Source organism: Neoarius graeffei, chromosome 10 (genome assembly GCF_027579695.1).
Source record: "Neoarius graeffei isolate fNeoGra1 chromosome 10, fNeoGra1.pri, whole genome shotgun sequence".
Lineage (NCBI taxonomy): Eukaryota > Metazoa > Chordata > Actinopteri > Siluriformes > Ariidae > Neoarius > Neoarius graeffei.
In genome coordinates, this window is record NC_083578.1 from 53024881 (window position 1) to 53037786 (window position 12906).

Sequence of the window (12906 nt, forward strand, 5' to 3'; positions counted from 1 at the left end):
CCGGGACAAGGATGGCGATTCCATCAAAAAATAAGGGTGCTGGCAACCTGTGGTGAGCTGCATAGCTACTTTATTAAACCAATGACAATACTTCAATACTGCATTAAGCCAATTTCATTAAGACTGCCTTCCCTTTCAGGCACCTTTGCCAAAGCAAGACGTTACCTGACCTGATCGCTTGAGGAAGGCTGCCTTACAGCAGACCTGCAATCGGATGATGGTGAGATGGGGCCAAGGAAAAGACGGTAAAAGTGTTTTCTTTTTTAAATCACAACTTGCAGTTATAAGTTCAATTACGGTTTCGTTTGTGTTTTGAGCTGTGTCAGTAAGGTCCTGGGTTTATTTTAAAGAACAAACAAAAGGTATTTGGAGGAGGACAGCGAGGAGGAGGCAGGACCAAGCCGTAGGGGGAGGAGGCCACCATCTATTGACGCCACTCAGCTGGACAGCGAGTGGCAATTCCCCTCCCTTAATGAAGGTGACTATCTGTACCACTTGTTGTTGTTGTTGTTCTACTAAAGACCTAGAAGTTGTCTGAAATAATAATGCTTTCATTTCCGTCTTCAGACACCCAGCCAGGCCTGTTTCTTCACAGCCAGCCATTAACTCATGGTAACTATGCATTTCCTTTATTTATGCCAGAAATTAAAATACCAATGAGTAAGTGAAGATATGTTTTGATCAACTGACTGCTTACTATTTTTCAGATTCACCGTCGTCAGAAACCCCGCCAGGCCCTTTCCTTCACAGCCAGCCACTAACCCATGGTAACTATGCATTGCCTTGATTTATGCCATAAACAACTAAAAAAACAAAACAAAACAACAAATATCTATGTAGATGCGTTTTGATCAACTGACTATACAATTTTTCAGATTCACCCCAGCCACATCACCGCTTCCATGGTAAGTCAAAGAGGAAATCAATCAATCAACATGAAAATTGTGAATTTAGAACAGAAATTAAATTAAGGCGCACCTTGAAGTGAACTAAATTGTACTCTCTGATATTTCAGCCACACCTCTGCCATCGCAACAGGGGAACAATCAGTTGCTGCGTGGGGAGTCATCAACTGTAATCACTGTTCAAAAATGACCAGCAATATGAAATAAAAGTCCTAATGTTTGGTGTTACTTAACAGACATGGGCATCAGCACAGTCATCGCTCTCCTTGGCCAGCTGAGGGAGGAAAACAGGGAGCTGAAGGGGGAAGTAGGAAGGCTGGCGCAAGAGGTCAGGGCCCTAAGGAGAGAGATGGGGAGACAAGACACACCCCAGACATCGCCCCTAATCAAGCTCCCACTCTCCACCATGGAGGAGTTTTTGGCAGCAGAGGCCCTGGTGAAGGAAGATGCCAAACAAAAGCAGCTAATGGTACTTATTGAGTCTTACCTTTCCTTTCCAGTCATCTGCAACACCTGCAAAAAGAAACACAAATACTTAATATCATTGTGAATCAATGAAACAATGATAAACACTGAATACTTTCTCAGTATTGTCTTCATGCTACATTTTATTCTATCAGGTGTCTACAGTTGTGTTCACAATTATTCAACCCCCACTGAAATTAAGTGTTTTGGCCAGTTTGACATTGATTTTGATCATTTCAGTCATCTTATTTACAATTAAATCAAAGAGGCACTTGTAAATTAGACAAATATAACATAACATTTATAATAAAATGGCCACAAATGTCTTTTCTGTGCTCACATCATTATCAGTTTTATTCAACCCCCAAGTGACATTCATTCTTAGTACTTAGTACAACATCCTTTTCCAGTTATAACATCTTTCAAGCGTGAAGCATAGCTTGACACAAGTGTCTTGCAGCGACCAACGGGTATCTTAGCCCATTCTTCATGGGCAAAAGCCTCCAGTTCAGTCACATTCTTAGGCTTGTGCGCTGCAACTGCCTTCTTTAGGTCCCACCAGAGGTTCTCAATCGGATTTAAGTCTGGTGACCGCGATGGCCACTCCAGAATGTTCCAGCCCTTCATCTTCAACCATGCTCTAGTGGACTTGGATGTGTGCTTAGGATCATTGTCCTGTTGAAAGGTCCAACGTCTCCCAAGCCGCAGGTTTGTGACAGACTCCATCACATTTTCTTCCAAGATTTCCTGGTACTGAAGAGAATTCATGGTACCCTGCACACGATGAAGCTTCCCTGTACCATTAGAAGCAAAACAGCCCCAAAGCATAATTGACCCCCCGCCATGCTTCACAGTAGGCAAGGTGTTCTTTTCTTCATAGGCCTGGTCCAAACATAGCGCTGGTCCATGGGCCCAAACAGTTCTAATTTAGTTTCATCAGTCCACAGAACACTTTTTCCCAAAACTTTTGTGGCTTGTCCACATGACTTTTGGCATACTGCAGTCGACATTTCTTATTCTTTGGAGTCAGCAAGGGGGTGCGCCTGGGAGTTCTGGCATAGAGGCCGTCATTACGCAGTGTGCGCCTTATTGTCTGTGCTGAAACCTCAATGCCCACATCTGACAGATCTTTTTTCAGTTCCTCACCAGTCACATGGGGATTTTTATCCACCTGGCGCTTCAGGTAGCGCACAGCAGTCGCCGTCAGGATCTTCTTTCTGCCACGACCAGGTAGCGTTTCCACTGTGCCCTTTGCCTTGAATTTACAGATGATGCTTCCGATAGTATCTCTTGGAATGTTTAACATTTTGGAAATCTTCTTATATCCATTGCCATTCTTGTGAAGAGAAATAACCTCTTCTCTTGTCTTCTGGGACCATTCTCTTGCCTTCACCATGTTTGTCAACACACCAGTAAATGTCTAGAAGGAGCTGAGTATCACAGTCCTTTTAAATCTGCCTAAGTGGTGCTTATTATGCTTGATTGATGCTCGTTGACATCCACAGGTGTTTTCAATACCTGATTGAAAACACTTGAATGAACCTCTGTTCTTAAGAGTGGTAGTCTTAAAGGGGTTGAATAATTGTGTCAATGAAGAAATCACAAAAAGGCCATTTAATACTTTATTACAAAAGCAGTTGATGTCATTTTAGTTGCATTTGGTTCTTTAACAAGTCCTTGTAAGATGTCATTATGAACACAATTACAAATGTACACTGAATTCCCTAAAACCCTTTACAGCATTGGGGGTTGAATAATTTTGAACACAACTATACCTTAGCCCTTTGTGGAGGAACCGACGTAGGGGTCACAGTGAGGCGGATGCTGCGTAGCCTCCTGGTCAACAGCTTGGCCAGCCAATTTAACTGGGCTGGAAAGGGGGAAAAAACTGCGTTTAAGGACACCAAGATCCATGATGTCCTGTTTGGTAGGTTATGCATGTGCACAAAGCTGTAAAAGAAGGTAAAATAGTAAGCTGTCACAAGTACTTGCACACTACTTCTAAACGTTCTTTGATAACTCCTTCGCTAACTGTAACATTACGATTATAACAACAACGACAAACATATTGTGAAAGATGCAAAGGATTAAAAAGGATTAAGAAACTCACCAGGCGCCTTACTCAGAAAAAGCAGGTGTGCAGGCAAGTCCAGGGAGGCTGACTGAGTGACGAACGGTCCGGTAGTGGCATTTCTATTTCCGCTTTGTGTCAATGGGGAAATTAAATTTTTTTTTTTTTAATCCCGTTTAAATTGTCACAAGATTCACATTGTTTCTGATTTTTACATATATTTTCTGTACTAGTACCATTACTTGCCACCTACCACTAGAGTGTGACGTGCATAGTCTTAACAACTCAAACTTTAACAATTATCACCATGCAAAGTCTCAATGTTGTTTTGTTCTTTTTCTTTCAGATGCTCTACAAAAGCAGCTGCCAGGGAGCACACACACTACTTTTAGTGACGCAATCAAGAAGTGGCTTAAGTATGCGCCAGAGAGAGAGGGAGGGATGAGGAGACGTGAGGTAGGGTGGCATTTAGAAACCCATAGCCTACTGCTGACTTTCTTTATCAATGCTGCATCAAATTAATTTTGGTTATGTTTTTCTGTTTCCATGTACAGGTGTCTGCGCCGCAGGAGGAATAGGCCACAATTATAAATTATAAATAAATCATAAAATGTTTCTAAGAACTTGTTCAAGTGTGTTCTGTTCCTTATAAATGTTAAAAGTTATGCCTCATTAGATAGCTTGACAAACATTAGGAGAGGTGCATTGTTGCATGCATTTTTATATCATGTTGTACATAAAACAGGACATAGCCTACGCACATTGATATAAGTTAAGTTTCACTTTCATGGTTGAAGTATGCATGTGTGTGTTCATCCTAGGCAAGAGCCCTGATGCTTTATTGTTAGCTAGTTTAATTTAGCCTGTTTTGCTTAATTTGTAGCCTTCCTGTTGTACATAAAACAGGAAGTAAAGTTGGATGAATCATCGCCGAAAATTAAACTATAAATCGACCGAAATCCGTAGTTGAATAAAGGGTGAAAGGGGGTCTATTCTCTGTCGGCCACCATCCACTTTTCAACGTCGTTTCAACGCAAACTCGTATGAGCAAAGCGGTGTTGAATCAACGCCGGTGATCCACGATGATTTGACGGCATATGGTCGAAGAACATGCCGATGATTCCCTGTTGAATCAACGCCCTTTTGCTATCTGGGATGTTACATCTTGGTTAATTCAAATGTAGTACTTATTGGGATTGATGACTAGCAATGTAATATGGATGGTGGAAAATTGGTGGGGGCTGTTTTACTGGATTTCAGTGCAACGTTTGATATTATTGATCATTTTTTGTTATTGGATAAACAAACATTATGGTTTCACTCCTGCATTAAAATGGATGGAGAGTTACTTAAGAGATAGAGGGCAGACTGTTTACTTTAATGGTAGTTTTTCTAAAGTAAGTCCTGTTGACTGTGGAGTACCACAGGAGAGCTGTTTAGGGCCTTTATTGTTTTTGATTTTCATTAATGATCTTCCCTTGGTGCAGAGTAAAGCTCAAATTTCTATGTACATGGATGATTCAACAATATATGCAGCGGCAGAATCAGCTGATATTGTTAATGATATATTACAGAAAGAACTACAATTAGTGGTAGAGTGGGTAACCACTAGTAAACTTGTGCTTAATGTGACCAAAACAAAGGCCATATTCATAGGATCAAGGTATCAATTGAAAGCTGAACCAAAATTGAATTTACAAGTAAATGATATTTCTGTTGAACAAGTACAAGAGACTAAACTTCTGGGCATTACTATTAATCATACTTTATCATGGCCTAACCATATTGACAAAATTGTAAGAAAAATGGGAAGGGGAGTGTCAGTTGTAAGAAGAATTTCAAAAGGTATGCCACCGGAAGTTATCAAACAGGTTCTAAATGCTTTAGTGATGTCACAGTTAGATTATTGTTTTGTCATATGGTCTAGTGCTTCTATGAAAGACATGAGAAAACTGCAAGCTGTTCAAAATAAAGCAGCACGTTGTGCATTACAATGTTCTTACAGAGCCAACGTGAAGGAGATGCATAATCGATTGAGATGGTTAACTGTAAGACAGAGGTCTTATGTTTTGTTAACCTTTTTGAGGAATATTATGTTAACACAGTCCCCAAGAATATTGTATAAAAGGTTATTGCCTAATTTTGTTCAACATGAATATCAAACATGATATGCAACTGATGGAAGGTTTATATTGCCCAGAGCCAATATATGTAGTATTCAGAAAATGGTCATATATAGAGCGATGGAGAGGTGGAACTCATTGCCAGTGTATATTGTGCATGAGAATACTAGGGAAAGATTTAAGATGCTGATAAAACAATACCTTGTAGGATTTCATGAATTATGATTTTGTTGTGGGAAGTCCAAAATATTACTGAGTATGATAAAAATGGACTGTATTTATTGTTTTATTTAGTTTGTATTATGATTTATGTTTTTGGAAGTGAGGAGTGGGAGTGGGGGGTGTCTCAGGGTGTGGGTGTGTGGCGCGTGTTCACTGGTGCCACTCTACAAGGGACCCTCCGCTGTTGGGGGGTGTAGGTGGGCACGTGTTGGGGGCTGGGTGTCTGCATCCTTGGGTCACTCTCAGACTTACTTCTTTCTTTTGGTGTTGTTTGTTTTTTTATTATTTGAATTGGAGAAAAGGTAATATGGAAAGTGGAGAGAAACCTGTGGTAATGTATATTAGAAATGAACAGATTTATGAATTTTTATTGTACTTGATTCGAATATGTGAACTATTGTGTGTTTGGTTTGTAGTGTATTGTATGTTGTAATGTATTGTGTATGTATATGTATGATTTGTTTGATGTTGTGATGCAAGAAGATTGGACAGCAGGAAAAATAGACTTGTTTATAACAAGCGTGATTCCGAATAAAAATGAAATGAAATGAAATGCAAGTATATCTTTCACAACTTAACAAAAGATTTTTATGACTATTTGTTTTACTGGTGCTGTGGAAAAAAAACTATAATTACCTTTCAGGAGTTAAGATTTTTAATGTATTACTTAATAGATTTTACTTTGAAGTAAGAATGTTAAAAGACATTAAAGCCCCAGATCAAAGATTTTATTGTAACGTGGAATAAAGCTTTCCAAGATTCTAGAAGTTTAATCTTTTTTTCCCTATAACTGTATTATACCTTATTTAATATTTAATAGAAATCCCTGAATTCAGGTTCACCTAAACCTCCACAGATGAAGATTGTAAAAATATCCCCTATTCTTTTTCAAATCTTTTGCTGTCCAGTTGAGCCTGTTACTCACTCGTCTCAGATTCCTTTTCTTGGGTGACAGCAGTGGCCCACTAGTGTGCTCTTCTTTTCTTGCAGCCTGTTTGCCTCTAAATTCAGCATGCTTTGCCTTCTTGGATGTTTTTCTGCTCAATATGTTTGGAAAGAGTGGTTATTTGAGTTACTGCAGCCTTCCTGTCAGCTCAAACCAGTCTGGTCATTGCCCTCAGACATCTCTGATTTCCAACTGAAGAACTGCCACTCACTGGGTGTTATTTTTTCACACCATTTTGTGTAAACTCTAGTGACTGTTACGCATGACAATTCCAGGAGAACAGCAATTTCTGAAATACTCAAACCATCCTGTCTAACATGGTCAGTCACTGAGATTACATTTTTCCCTATTTTGATGTTTGATATGAATATTAACTGAAACTCTTGATCTATACCTGCATGATTTTATATATTGTGCTGCTGCCACATGACTGGTTTGAAGATTGAATGAGCATATGTGTGGGTGTTCCTAATAAAATGAGGCTTTAATGTCCATCACATTGTTCTTATAATTCAAGTGTGAATTTTTTTTAACTTGATGTGGCAGCGGGGGCGTGGTCGACCGTCGACTGTGAACGGCGAGGAGGCAGGTTGAACCAACAGGTAATATGTGAGGAGGTGCACCTGTGTCAAATTACTGGCTGTCTATTAACCTATGTCTCTGTGTGTCTTGCAGGCAGTCAGGAATGAGAGAGTTGTGCTACCCTGTTGTGTGTGTGTGTTACTGAAAAGTGTACTAAAATAAAAAGAACTTACTTGTTCTGAAGTCTGCTTCCTGTTCCTCTGTTTCCCACAATTAAAAAGTTGTTACACTGGTGCCGAAACCTGGGACCAAGGTATGTATGCCGCCATGGGATCCGAACCAGTCGAAGAGCTCCTCCAAACATTAGTTGAAGACCTCCAGTGCCAGCAGCACGCCCTCATCATGCTGACAGTAGATCAAGGCCGGCACTTCCAGGCCCTGCTCAAAGTCCAGGCAGAGGACTGGCAGGTGATACGGAGCTGGATTCAGTCTGTGGGTGCTCTAATGGTCATTCCTGCGGCCAGCATGCCTATCCAGCTGGTGAAGATGGGCTCGCAGGACGACCCCAATGCCTTCCTCAAGCTGTTTGAGCGTGTCGTGGCCAACCTCTCAGTGGGTGGCTTGCCTTCTGCCACTCCTATTGGGGGAAGCCCAGTTCATGGCTCAACAGCTCCTGGCCACCAACATGCTGGAGTACCCTGTGGTTGGTTGAAGAGAGCAACTGGACTTGCTTGACGATTCTTGAAAACGTTTCGCCTCTCCTCCGAAAGGCATCTTCAGTTCTGTCTGACTACTAGGGAGTATCCAGTATTTATTCTCTCATGGATCATCATAGAATCCGAATCAGAATGCTGATGGCTGCATTGTGGGCGGCTGATAAGATGTCATAGACACCCACCTCTGTTCAATGATGGTCGTTCCAGGTTGACAAAAATGAACGATCCACTCTGGCTAAGATGTCTGCCAGTTTTCTGGAAGTCCTCTCATACTCCCGCACCAGTCGAAGGGATCTCATCCCAAAGTGCGTAGAAACATATCTGTGAAGAAACTCAGTCGTCCAGGCGAAACGTTTTCAAGAATCATCAAGCAACTCCAGTTGCTCTCTTCAACCAACCACAGATTACTATGTACCTGGACGACTGAGTTTCTTCACAGATATGCTGGAGTACCCCCATGTAGCAAACTGTGGGTGGTAGAAATGGGCAACTGGACTTGCTTGAAAATTCTTGAAAACGTTTCACCTCTCGTCCAAAAGGCTTCCTCAGTTCTGTCTGACTAATAGGGAGTATCAGATATTTATCTACTCCTGGATCAGAATCAGAATCAGAATTCTGATGACCAGCTCATTGAAGGTGTCATTGAGGCATCATGTTGGCCGCCTCAATGACACCTTCGATGAGCTGGTCATCAGAATTCTGATTCTGATTCTGATCCAGGAGAAGATAAATATCTGATACTCCCTATTAGTCAGACAGAACTGAGGAAGCCTTTTGGACGAGAGGTGAAACGTTTTCAAGAATTTTCAAGCAAGTCCAGTTGCCCATTTCTACCACCCACAGTTTAGTATGACCTGGATGATTGAGAATCTTCACAGACATGTCCCCATGTAGCAAGTGTTCTAGGTGGGTGGAGCACAGAAGCATGGCAGGCCAGAACTGAGTTTTCAGTGACTCTTTTATTATAGCTTTTCAGCTTTTCTATATGTATACACACGCACGCACACAAGTATCCAGGTTGGGGAGAAGCTCCCTTCCTCTGCTCTCCCTCTCCTCTTATCGGGCGCGGTCACTGGGGAAGACACACAAACGCAGGTTAATTCCCGTCAGGTGCAGTGATTCTGCCACTTACCTTCCCTGACTCCGCCCTCCATTCACAGACCAACGCTAGACCACGCCCCCGCTGCCACATACCCACACCGCCCGACTCAGGCCGGGGAGCCGTCTGGCCTGCAACCGACTCCCCCCCCCCCCGACGGGAGAGGAAGTCCGCCACAACCATCTGCGCCCCCGGCCTGTGGACCACCTTGAAGTTAAAGGGTTGGAGTGCCAGATACCAACGGGTGATCCGCGCGTTGGCATCCTTCATGCAGTGGAGCCACTGCAGGGGCGCGTGGTCCGACCAGAGGCTGAAAGGGCGCCCCAGCAGGTAGTAGCAGAGGGCAAGGACCGCCCACTTGATGGCGAGGCATATCTTCTCTATGGTGCTGTACCTGCCCTCGCGCACCGACAGCTTGCGGCTGATGTACAGCACTGGACGGTCCTCCCCCTCCACCTCCTGGGACAGAACAGCCCCCAGCCCTCTGTCCGATGCAGCCATCTGTAAAACAAAGGGGAGAGAAAAGTCAGGGGAGTGTAACAGTGGCCCCCCACACAGTGCAGCCTTTACCTTAGAGAAAGCCCGCTGGCATTGCTCCATCCACTGGACCGGATCTGGTGCCCCCTTTTTAGTGAGATCCGTCAGTGGGCTGGTGACGTCCAAATAATTAGGTATAAACCTACGATAGTAGCCAGCCAGCCCCAGGAACTGTCTCACCCCCTTTTTGGTCTTAGGCCTCGGGCAGGCCGCAATTGCTGCTGTTTTATTGATTTGGGGATGCACCTGCCCATTGCCCAAGTGGAAGCCCAGATACCGTACTTCCACCCACCCAATTGCACACTTCTTTGGGTTGGCTGTGAGCCCCGCTCGCCTCAGCGACCCCAGGACGGCCCTCAGGTGTTTTAGGTGCTGCAGCCAGTCATTACTATAAATAATAATGTCGTCGAGGTATGCGGCCGCATAGGTGGCGTGGGGGCGGAGGACCCTATCCATAAGCCGCTGGAACGTAGTAGGTGCCCCAAACAGCCCAAAAGGAAGTGTGACGAACTGGTGTAAGCCAAACAGTGTGGAAAAGGCCGTTTTCTCTCGGGATAGTGGAGTCAAGGGGATCTGCCAATATCCCTTTGTCAAATCCAGTGTCGAATAAAACCGAGCCGTGCCTAGTTGATCGAGCAACTCGTCAGTACGAGGCATTGGGTACGCATCAAATTTCGACACTGCGTTGACTTTTCTATAGTCCACACAGAACCGGACCGACCCGTCAACCTTGGGAACAAAGACCACCGGACTGCTCCAGTCACTGTGGGACTCCTCAACGATGCCCATTTCAAGCATGGCCTCGAGTTCTTCCCGAACCACCTTTTTTTTTTGTGTCCGGGCAGTCTGTAAGGGCAGCTGCACACTATTACCCCCGGGGGCGTCTCAATGTGGTGTTCTATGAGGTGGGTGCAGCCGGGCAGGGGCGAGAACACGTCAGAAAATTCTGTTTGCAACCGAGCGACCTCCGCAAGCTGGGTTGGGGAGAGGTGGGCTCCACAAGGGACCGGAGCGGTGGGTGATGTCAATTTTCCCTTTTGAACCTCCGGCCCCAGCTCCGCCTTCTCTGGAACCACCGACACCAGCGCCACGGGGACCTCCTCGCTTCAGCGTTTTAACAGATTGAGGTGGTATAACGCTCAATCTGTTAAAACGCCATGCCGCTTTTGAAGTTTGAAATAAATTATTTTTTAAATCAATTTATTTTATTTAATTTTTAAAAATAATATCCTGTGTATTTATACTAAAACAATTATCCGCCTCAGGCTCAGTGAAATATCAGTGAATAATAATCTCTGCTATTATTCACTGATATTCACTTCACCTTTGGTGAATAATTGTTAAATAATTACTACATTTATGTTGATGAAAACTTTTTTTTTTTTGCCAAAATCATTATCAAAACAAGTTTGTCTCTGGGGCGGCACGGTGGTGTAGTGGTTAGCGCTGTCGCCTCACAGCAAGAAGGTCCAGGTTTGAGCCCCGTGGCCAGTGAGGGCTTTTCTGTGAGGAGTTTGCATGTTCTCCCCGTGTCCGCATGGGTTTCCTCTGGGTGCTCCGGTTTCCCCCACAGTCCAAAGACATGCAGGTTAGGTTAACTGGTGACTCTAAATTGACCGTAGGTGTGAATGGTTGTCTGTGTCTATGTGTCAGCCCTGTGATGACCTGGCGACTTGTCCAGGGTGTACCCCGCCTTTTGCCCATAGTCAGCTGGGATAGGCTACAGCTTGCCTGCGACCCTGTGGAACAGGATAAAGCAGCTAGAGATGATGAGATGAGATGAGACTTTGTCTCCTGGTGTGAATTCCCTAAGGCGCTTGCCCCTGTTGTACAGACAGACCTGACATTCTTGGGCCTGCCACAAATTCTCCAGGGTTAGGTGCGAGAGTGTGTGGAGTTGGCGCGCAGGTCAATAACGTATTGAATTTCATTTTTAGCGGTTGAAGGTCCCTCCTCCCAATTTTCCCGTAGCACATCCAAAATGCCACGCGGCTTACCCCCGTATAATAATTTGAATGGAGAGAACCCCGTGGAGGCTTGTGGGACCTCTCGCACTGCGAATAACAGGGGTTCGAGCCATTTATCCTAGTTGCGTGTGTCCTCGCTTACGAATTTTTTAATTATGTTTTTGAGGGTGCAATTAAACCATTCGACTAAGCCATCCATTTGTGGGTAATAAATGCTGGTGCGGATTGGCTTGATTCCCAGTAACCCATACAGTTCGCGCAGTGTACGTGACATAAACGTAGTGCCTTGGTCAGTCAGAATCTCTTTGGGGATTCTGGCCCGGGAGATAACGCGGAAGAGTGCTTCAGCAATACTGTGTGCTGAGATATTGCGAAAAGGCACTGCTTCCGGATATCGCGTTGCATAGTCCCCCAGAACTAGAATAAAGCAATATCCTCATGTTGACCGATCTAATAGCCCGACGAGATCCATCCCAATTCTTTCGAACGGAGTCTCGATTAATGGCAGAGGGCGCCAAGGCGCTTTTGGAATGGCCGCTGGATTTACTAACTGGCATTCGCGGCACGCCGTACACCACCTATGGACATCGCCGCAAATCCCTGGCCAATAGAACCAGGCCATTATTCGGGCTAGTATCTTATCCTGCCCTAAGTGTCCAGCCTTGGGATTAAAGTGAGCCACCTGGAATACCAATTCCCGGCAGCTCTTTGGGATTAAAAGTTGGGTTATTTGTTCCTTCGTCTGAGTGTCCTGCGTCACTCGGTATAATCTATCTTTAATAATGGAAAAATAGGGGAAGGACGGGGTAGCATTTGGCTGAAGCATTTGACCATTGATTACTCTCACTTGGTCAAATGCATGCCGCAGAGACTCATCTCACAACTGCTCTAATGGGAAATCTGAGAGGGATTCCCCGAGAGAGGGAGGAGGAGCCTGCTGCTCCTCACTCTGATGCGGTGATGACGTAGACGGCTCTGTGACAGCTGCTCCCACCAAAGCCACTCCGGGACCTCCCCTCGCTAAACTACGGCAGGACCCACTCTTCACTAAATGTGTCATTAAACCCTGAAATCCCGGCCAATCGGTCCCCAAAATTATCGAGTGGGTAAGGCGAGGATTAACCGCCTCCTGTACTCTAAATTTCTCCCCTCGAAACAGAATGTGGACCAACACTAAAGGGTAGTTGTGAACATCCCCGTGTACACACAACACCTTCACCAGTTGTGCTCCCCCCAATGCCTCGTCTTGCACCAGGCTTTGGTGGATTGAGGTCTGATTACAGCCAGAGTCTACCAAAGCCTGATATGTAGCCCTTTGTATACTCACCGGTAT